Source organism: Lactuca sativa, chromosome 8 (genome assembly GCF_002870075.4).
Source record: "Lactuca sativa cultivar Salinas chromosome 8, Lsat_Salinas_v11, whole genome shotgun sequence".
NCBI lineage: Eukaryota > Viridiplantae > Streptophyta > Magnoliopsida > Asterales > Asteraceae > Lactuca > Lactuca sativa.
The window spans coordinates 194,953,005-194,962,750 of record NC_056630.2 but is presented as its reverse complement, the minus strand read 5'-3'; the positions used below and the strand labels follow the sequence as shown (position 1 = coordinate 194,962,750).

Sequence of the window (9,746 nt, the reverse complement as noted above, 5' to 3'; positions counted from 1 at the left end):
AAGAAGAGGATGCGCGACGACCATGGCCCGGGACTTGTGCAACCCGCAATTCCCGCAACTGCTACCTTCGAACTAAAAGGTCATATCCTAGCTGCGCTTAAGGAAATACCTTTCTATGGGAAAGATCATGAAGATGCCTACAAACATTTGGATGAAGTAAATGATGTTGCTGACTATTTCAACATTCCAAATGTAACCCGCGAAACTCAACTACTACGGATGCTTCCGGTAACCTTCAAGGGTGTTGCTAAAGACTGGCTCAAATCACTTCCTCCCGGGTCAGTCACTACTTGGGCCAAAATGAAGGAAGAATTTATAGATCACTTTTGCCCACCATCCAAAATAGCCAAACTCAAGAAGGCCATTGCAAACTTTGAACAACAAGCTGGAGAATCTTTATATGAAGCATGGGAGAGGTACAAAAGTTTACTACGAAATTGCCCACACCATGATCTAAATAGCCAACAAGAAGTGTCCATCTTTTATGATGGAGTCAATGTTACGACCCGGCAGCTGCTAGACTCACAGGGCCCACTTACGAAGAAGCCACCCCCGGTAATCAAAGAATTAATTGAAGAATTCTCTAAACACTCTAGAGAATACCACAACCCAAGGAATGATGTCACGAGGGGAGCCGCATATGCTGCTACTGAAGATTTATCCGCGGTCATGGCCATGTTAAAAACCATGGATAGAAGAATGGACAAAATGGATCAAACTATCCATGCCATACGGGTGGGTTGTGAAAACTGCAATGGACCTCACCTCACTAGGGATTGTGATTTAGATGAGCACGGCAACAAAAAGGCACAAGTATGTTATTCGAGCGGTGACCGGTATGAAGAAGACTGGCGAAAACAAAAGAAGGAGTGGCTGCCTTATGAAGAGTACAAGAAGGCCAAGGAGGAGAAGTATAGGCAAAAAGGGAGAGGATTCTACCAAAAAGAGGAGCCGGTGCAAGAGAAGAAGCCAAGCTTAGAAGAGATGCTAACTAAATTTGTGGCTGCTTCCGAGAAAAGACACAGTGACCACGATGCTGCTATCCAAGAAACAAGAACAATGCTCAGGAACCAGCAAGCATCCATCCATAATATAGAAACTCAGCTTGGGCAACTCGCTCAACAACTAAACCAAAGGTCACCGGGAGAGCTTCCTAGCAAAACCGAGAACAACCCACGAGGCGCGCAAGTGAACATTATTACCACAAGAAGTGGGAAGGTTATTACTCCCCTGGCCCCCATTCGCACTGAAGAGAATAAGGACTCACAGAAGGAAGAAACGGAAGCACAAGCTGAAAACCAACATTCACAATCTGAGAGATCTACTCGCCGAGTAGGACCGATGTACTCGGCGAGTACATCTGAAAAACCGCATGATCAGCCACCCGTCAAACCTTACCAGCCTCCAATGCCGTACCCAGCCCGAGCCAAGAAGGAGAAGCAGGAAGAAGAGTATCAGAAATTCCTTGATCATATTAAAACTCTTCAAATAAACATTCCTTTCATCGAAGCCGTCATGCAAATGCCCAAGTACGCAAAGTTCCTTAAGGAACTCCTCACTAATAGAAGAAAGATGGAAGAGGTGCAGAAAGTAGTATTGAATGAGAATTGCTCCGCAGCCATGCTAAACAAACTACCAAAGAAGAAGGGTGATCCGGGGAGCTTAACTTTACCTTGCCAATTTGGCAACTTAGCAGCAATTCATGCTTTAGCTGATTCGGGAGCGAGTGTAAACCTTATGCCATACTCGTTCTTCAAAAAGCTGGACCTCCCAGAGCCAAAGCCAATTCGGATGGCAATTCATTTAGCAAACAAGACGGTTACTTTCCCAAGAGGCATATGTGAAGATCTATTAGTGAAAGTAGACAAATTTGTCTTCCCGGCTGACTTCATCATTCTTGACATGGAGGCGGATCCGCAAGTACCAATCATCCTTGGAAGACCCTTCCTCAACACCGCTAGCGCCATCGTAGACATGAGAGACTCAAAGCTCACATTGCGAGTTGGGGATGATTCAGTAACATTCGGGGTAGACCAAGCCATGAAGTACTCAAGTAGTAGTGACGACACGGCGTTCTCAATCGACATGCTTGACGAGTTATTGGAAGGAGACATACCTGAAGATTCCAGCAAGGTTGCAGCTTTTGAAGAAGTATTTGATCCAGAGAAAGATTTACTAGAGATTGAAAAACTGTTGGAGGAAGCAGAGTATAAAGAACTCAAAAACCAAGCTGAAAGCCCTACTCGCCGAGTAGACCCGATCTACTCGCCGAGTACACCTGAAGAAAAGTCAGCAGTCGCGAATGCCGCCATGAACTCGCCGAGTACCATACCTGCACTCGGCGAGTACGCCACTATGAACACTAAATTGGAGCTCAAAACACTGCCTAACCATCTGGAATACGCCTTTCTGGAAGAAGGAAATCAGAAGCCAGTAATTATAGCCTCAGATCTCTCCAAGACAGAAAAGGAAGAGCTTGTACGGGTACTGAAGAAAAGGAAGAAAGCCATCGCGTGGAGCATCTCCGACATAAAAGGAATAAGTCCATCCTACTGCTCTCACAAAATAAACTTAGAAGAAGGAACCAGACCGGTGGTGCAACATCAAAGAAGATTAAACCCGAACATGCAAGAAGTCGTCAAGAAGGAGGTGGTAAAGCTTTTGGATGCAGGAATCATCTACTCCATCTTCGATAGCCCATGGGTGAGTCCGGTCCAGGTGGTGCCCAAGAAAGGAGGAATGACGGTCATTACCAACGAGAAGAATGAGTTAATTCCAACGCGAACGGTAACCGGTTGGCGAGTGTGTATCGATTATCGCAAGCTAAACGATGCCACTCGCAAAGACCATTTCCCCCTTCCTTTCATAGACCAAATGTTAGAGAGACTTTCGGGCCATAGCTATTATTGCTTCTTAGACGGGTTTTCCGGGTATTTCCAAATACCCATAGACCCAATGGACCAAGAAAAGACCACCTTTACGTGCCCCAGTGGGACCTTCGCCTATAGACGCATGCCATTTGGCTTATGCAATGCACCTGCGACATTTCAAAGGTGCATGACCGCCATATTCCATGATATGGTGGAGAAATTCATGGAGGTCTTTATGGATGATTTCTCTGTATTTGGATCTTCTTTTAATGACTGCCTTACAAATCTTGACTCGATGCTTGCTAGATGTGAGAAAACCGACTTGGTCCTAAATTGGGAAAAGTGTCATTTCATGGTCAAGGAGGGTATAGTATTGGGACATAAAGTCTCTAAAAAGGGAATTGAGGTGGATCGGGCAAAGATAGACACCATCGCTAAATTACCCCCGCCAACTAATGTGAAGGGCATTAGAAGCTTTTTGGGACACGCAGGCTTTTACCGGCGTTTTATTAAAGATTTTTCTAAAATTACGAAACCTCTAACACAATTATTGTTAAAAGATGTACCCTTTAATTTCACTAAAGAGTGTTTAGAGGCATTTGACTTTTTAAAAGAAAAATTAACTAATGCCCCAATCATTATAGCACCAAATTGGAACTTACCCTTCGAGATCATGTGTGATGCGAGTGACTATGCACTAGGAGCCGTCCTTGGACAAAGGGTTGACAAGCATTTTCAACCCATTTATTATGCAAGCAAGACATTGAATCCTGCCCAAGAGAATTATACCACTACTGAAAAAGAACTGTTAGCCGTAGTTTATGCTTTCGATAAATTTCGCCCTTATTTGGTTTTATCTAAAACCACTGTTTTTACTGACCACTCGGCTATCAAGTATTTGTTTTCCAAACAGGATGCCAAGCCAAGATTAATACGATGGGTGCTGCTTCTTCAAGAATTCGATATAGAGATACGAGATAAGAAGGGAATGGAGAACGTAGCTGCCGATCATTTATCTAGGCTCGAGAACCCGGCATTGCAAGAAGATAAAGATGGAGATGACTTCCCGGATGAATACATTATGGTGTCCGTGGGAGAGGAACCATGGTTCGCGGATATAGCTAACTACTTAGCTACGAATTACGTCCCGAAGGAGTATAGTAGTCAGCAAAAGAAGAAATTCTTTTCGGAGATCAAATATTACTTTTGGGACGATCCATACCTCTTCCGAAGTTGCACGGACGGGATTATAAGAAGATGTGTGTTCGGAAAGGAGAGTCGAAAAATACTAGAGCAATGCCATAGCGGACCCACGGGAGGACATCATGGCGCACACTATACCGCGAAGAAGATCTTTGACATTGGGTTTTATTGGCCAACAATCTTCAAAGATGCAGCCCAATATGTCAAAGAATGTGATGCTTGTCAAAGGGTGGGAAACATTTCCTCCCGTAATGAAATGCCACAACATAGCATTCAAGTGTGCGAGGTGTTCGACGTGTGGGGCATAGACTTCATGGGGCCATTCCCCGCATCCAAAGGAAACAAGTACATTCTCGTGGCGGTGGATTATGTGTCAAAATGGGCGGAGGCGCAGGCTTTACCTACAAATGACAGACGGGTAGTGGTACGGTTCTTGAAAAGACTTTTCTCCCGGTTTGGTGTTCCAAAGGCCCTAATTAGTGACCGTGGCACACACTTTGCCAATGATCAATTGGACAAGGTGCTCAAGAAATATGGGGTGACCCATAAGTTCTCCACATCATACCACCCGCAAACGAGTGGGCAAACGGAAGTTACCAATCGAGCTTTGAAGCGTATCTTGGAGAAGTCGGTGGGAAGCAATCGCAAGGAATGGTCGGATAAATTGGATGACGCGCTATGGGCGTTCCGTACCGCTTTCAAAACACCTATTGGTACTACACCATATAGGTTAGTTTATGGAAAGCAATGCCATTTACCGGTTGAAATCGAGCACAAGGCATATTGGGCGCTAAAAAGATGCAACTTTGACATGGAAGAATTGAAGACCAACCGTTTAATGCAAATGAATGCCCTTGAAGAACTCCGGAATGAGGCCTATTCTAGTTCATGGCTCTATAAAGAAAAGACCAAGAGATGGCATGACCAAAGAATCAAAAGCAAAGACATCCATGAAGGCCAAAAAGTACTACTCTTCAATTCCCGTCTAAAACTTTTCTCGGGCAAACTCAAATCAAGGTGGGATGGTCCATTTGTGGTTAAGACAGTGTTTCCTCATGGGGCTATTGAATTGATCTCAAGAGATGGCACGCCATTTAAAGTCAATGGCCATCGAGTGAAGAAATATGAAGAAGGAGTCCCCCGCAATGAAGGAATGGAGGAGCTCCTGCTGTGCGGAATTGCAAAAACATAGAAGGGGCGGAGTCCAGCTAATGACTCCATCAAAAGAAGCGCTTCTCGGGAGGCAACCCGAGTTTCACGTTTGCATTTTCTTTCCCTTTCTTTATTTTTCGTATTATTTTTTTTTCATTTCTCTTCATTCATTCTACTTCTCTAAGTGCTTGAGGACAAGCTCTACTAAAAGTGTGGGGTGGAAAGGCTAAAATAAAGGAAATCACATAGTAAAATTGGCAAAAACGTAAATTTTTTTCAATCTGAGACATATACTCGGCGAGTATATCGGCTACACTCGGCGAGTAGATGCTCGTATACAGCTAAAACTTCACAACACGCGTCCTTACTCGGCGAGTATATCCATTATACTCGGCGAGTATGCGGTTTAAACCCAGTAAAATAAAATCTGTAAAAAACTGCTTTTGTTCAACACTTCACCCCCATACTCGTCGAGCAGTTCTCTCAGCCACCTCCCAAGAAGTTCCTCAAGATCTAGTCAATTTTCTCCCAATTTCTCTTAATTCAAGCACCAAGGTAACATTTTTACTCTTTAATTTCATGAAAGGTCCAGTCTTTGTCACCTATTTCCCCACATTTGGTATATTTTCGGATTTGGGGAGTTTTTCACAATTTCTAGGGCTTTGATTTACTCATGAATTAGGGGATATTTGGTGTAATTTCTTCAACACATGTGGTTAGAAACACAATTACGACAAACCCCTATGGATAAATTGGACTAATTCGCAGAATACACAGCTTCGATTTCGAATCTGTCCGAGTGTTCATACTACTCGGCGAGTATGCTCGCGTACTCGGCGAGTAGGTCTCGCAAAGATGAAAAATTTTCTGTTTATTTATGGGGTGTTGTTTGTTGTTGTGTTTTTGTTATGTTTTTACAGGGAGCATGGCAAGGAGAGGACAATCATCAAGAGGAGGAGGCCATGGTGATATGCCATGGTTATCCTTTCAACAAATTACCTCTAAATCCTCCAAAACTCGAGCCCTAAACAGGTTGGAAGCGCTGCGACAGAAAGAAATTCACTTGCCCACTGCAATGGATTGGGGATGGATGGGTAATGTCGGCTTGGAAGAGGAACTTACTCCGTATTTGGTAAAAGATTGTAACTTGGGTTATGCCAACATCACTTGTGATGGTTGGCTGCAATTATTTAAAATACAAGAGCCAGTATATGCGGAGTTGTGCTGGGAATTCTTTGCTACTATTTCATTCCGAGGTGGGAGTGAATATTACAATCCAAACACGATCTCGTTTTCTTTGGGAGGGGAGATGCGACAATGCAGCATGGTTGAGCTCTCTTGGCGGTTGGGCATCTACGATCAAGATATGACGATGACGGACTACTTTGAAGCCTTCTTGGAAAATACCTACAAAGAACTTCCCGAGGGGGTGGTGGCATCAACATGGTGGAGTACAATTGCTAACCGAGTCTATATACCTTCTACTGCTCAGGAAGGTCATATTCGTTCGCCAATCCATAGACTTATTCACCGGTTCGTCGCGAGTACAATCAACATGCGAAAGGATGGGGATAAGGTCCCCACCCTTGATCTTTTTTATATGTGGAGTATCATTACCCCCGATGTTTTCTGCGATCTCCCATATTGCATTGCTAAATTTCTTGCGGAGGGAGCAGTTAAGGAAAAAATCAACTCGAAGATCAATGGGGGTATGTTCATCACGAGGCTCGCGCGATCATTTGGGATTTTGGAATTACCGCAAGCCCGAATGCTAACGGTTATCCACCCTCCTCCATTCAACACTGCACTTTATAGGAGGGCTCGGATAGTGGAGAAATTTGGTGATTCCTTTACTATTCCAAATGAAGACGAGCCGGCGGTCCCCGAGGAGCCGGGAAGGCGGGTTAGGCCGAGAAACGAGCGGGTACGTGAAGACCCACCGGTGATTCCGGTGGAGGATAACGAAGGGTGGAACCAAGTGGAGTATCGACGATACTTGGATGATATAGGGCGAGGGGTTAATTACACCAATCAATCTTTCGACTATCTTTTCCAACAAATGCACATTGCCCCGCGGCCGGGACCCGGTTATCCGTACATAATGAATTGGGACGAACGGATGCAACGAAGGAGTGGAGAAGGTGGAAGTGGAGCTGGAGGAGCCGGGATGGATGAGGAGGAATGAAGATTTTATTTTGTTTGATTATGATGTTTGTTTTAAAGACAATTGTGGACATGTAACCTTGGTTAAGTGGTTTGAATTTTAGTATTACTTTTAGTTTTCTTTTCAGGTGTTGAAGCTAGGATGCATGCTATTTAGGAATGGTCAAGCAAGGAATGAGGGCCTTTAGGAGTGCTTATAGAGTTTTGTTCCTAGGATCGAGTCCGTACTAATCGAGAATTTATTAGAGTGCTGCTGTTTAGAGAGTTCTTGGAGAGTGCATTTATATTTGCATAACAACACTAGAGTAAAGAAAGCCAGCAATTAGCCAATTTCTGGAATTATATGCTCTACTCGCCGAGTGCACTAATACTACTCGGCGAGTACATCTGCTTCTGTGCGATCTGCTTGTCTGATACATCCTACTCGCCGAGTTTACTCACATACTCGCCGAGTAGCCTGCTGCAGGAGGAATTTTTCTTTGTTCTGGTTATTGTTCATGTGCCATTCATACATTCTTTGTGCACTACTACTGCGACTTGTGCAACAACCAATTTTCCTTGGAGTTTTCGAGCTATCAACCACACGAGACGTATGACACCCATGCCATGGATGAGCTGTTCCCATGGTTAAAGTCACTAGAAGATGGAGTTGAAGACGAGAGTGTCAACCTAGCGACTGCTACCCCAGGGGAGTTTGTTCCAACTTTCTCTCTATTTGCATTTTTAGTTGTTATAATATGCAATGAGGGCATTGCAAAAATTAAGTGTGGGGTAGGGGGTTAGTCACATCTTAGAACACTTAGAATCTTAATTTTTAATGCTTAGGGCTTAAATTAGAAAATTTTGGTAAAAATTAGGATTCCATATTTAAGTTGTGTTAATAATTGCATGAGAACCCAAATGTTTAGTTGAGCCTATACACGTTCTAGTGCATTTGTGGCTTCCTTATTCCAGTGAAATCATGAGACAAAAACACGACCTTGCTCAGCCTGAGGGATGCAATATGTTTTGCAGCCTAAACCTGAAATGTATCCAGGAAGATTTTTATCATTAGCCAATAAAGGTTGAGATTGAGCGCTCCTGCTTAAGCATGTAGGGATTTGAGTGAAAAAAAAATTGAGGAATACATGTAAAAAAAAAAAAAAAAAAAAAAAAAAAAAGAGAGAATTACAAGAAAAAGTTTGAAGAATTTTTGGAGCATCAAAGTCAAATGTCAAATATGAAGATCGGAAATTCGAAGAAATCCAGAAAAATTGAAGATACCAAAAAATCAAACAACAAGGTGGTGAATTCGAAGAAATTAAAGATCTAATGTCAAAAAAAAAAAGTGAAGAATTCCAAAGAGCTCCAATGTGGTATCAAAAGTTGTAATTTTAGAATATGTATGCTTGGGTTGCTCAATTAAAAATACCTTGAGGTTAAAGAGGTTTTCTGAGGATGGATTCGGAGGGTTGCATAAAATGAGCATAGTTCGGGGTGAGTGGGCGAATGTTTATGAGGATTGTGAGTATTTGGAGTATGGGGGGTTTTTAGGAATTAGACACAAATGCATGCGTTGCGGTCTTGGCATAATGGCTGGGAATGATTGGAATTATTAATGTGATTTTAATGTGTTTAAAACATAATTTTGCTTGGGGGCAAGCAAAAGTCAAGTGTGGGGTATTTTGATATGTGCATAATTAGTTAATTATTTAACATATATTCTTAGTTATTTTTGGTTAATTATGAGAATAATTTGGACAAAAGGTACTTAAAATGCTTTGAATTGTGTTTTCAGCCCAAAAGATATGCTTGGATGTAAAAAGGAGAAAAGGAAAGCAAGAGAAGATTAAAGGGTGCCAAGAATGACCTACTCGGCGAGTAGTTCGGCATTACTCGGCGAGTACACGCGATTGTTCCAGAAGATAGCTACGATTCCTGATCCAAGACGGATAACTATACACCTACTCGGCGAGTTTATTCTGCTACTCGCCGAGTACCCTCTGTTTTGAGATATCTTTATAAGACGAATCCTGATCACTTGGGATAGAACCCCTGGCGAATTTTGGGAGAATTACCTGCGACAAAAAGATTCAGAAGGCATTGAAGAACCCTAAGCTTCAAGAGTTGGAAGAATTCAAGCAATTAGGTTAATTCTACCACTTAGACTTAGGAATTAAACATGTTTGCTTTCTTAAACTTTGTTTCTTTGTTTGTTTCTACTGCAACTATGAGCTAAACTCGTTTTTGTTTCTGTTTGGGGAATACCAAAGAACTCCTATGGATTAATTATTGAATCTTGTTTAATTGTCTATTGGTGATTTGTTAAATTAAGTTTGTTAAAGAACCTTATGTGTTAATCACTACTATTTTCTGTTA

General features: G+C 42.6%; 1 non-coding gene across 1 annotated transcript; it reads right to left on the bottom strand.

Moving 5' to 3' along the window:
• Nucleotides 1–348: 348 nt before the first annotated feature.
• On the bottom strand, nt 349–455 carry LOC128128220 (small nucleolar RNA R71). The gene has a single exon (XR_008226082.1). It is a non-coding gene; the product is annotated as a small nucleolar RNA R71 (small nucleolar RNA).
• Between the last annotated feature and the right edge of the window lie 9,291 nt (nt 456–9,746).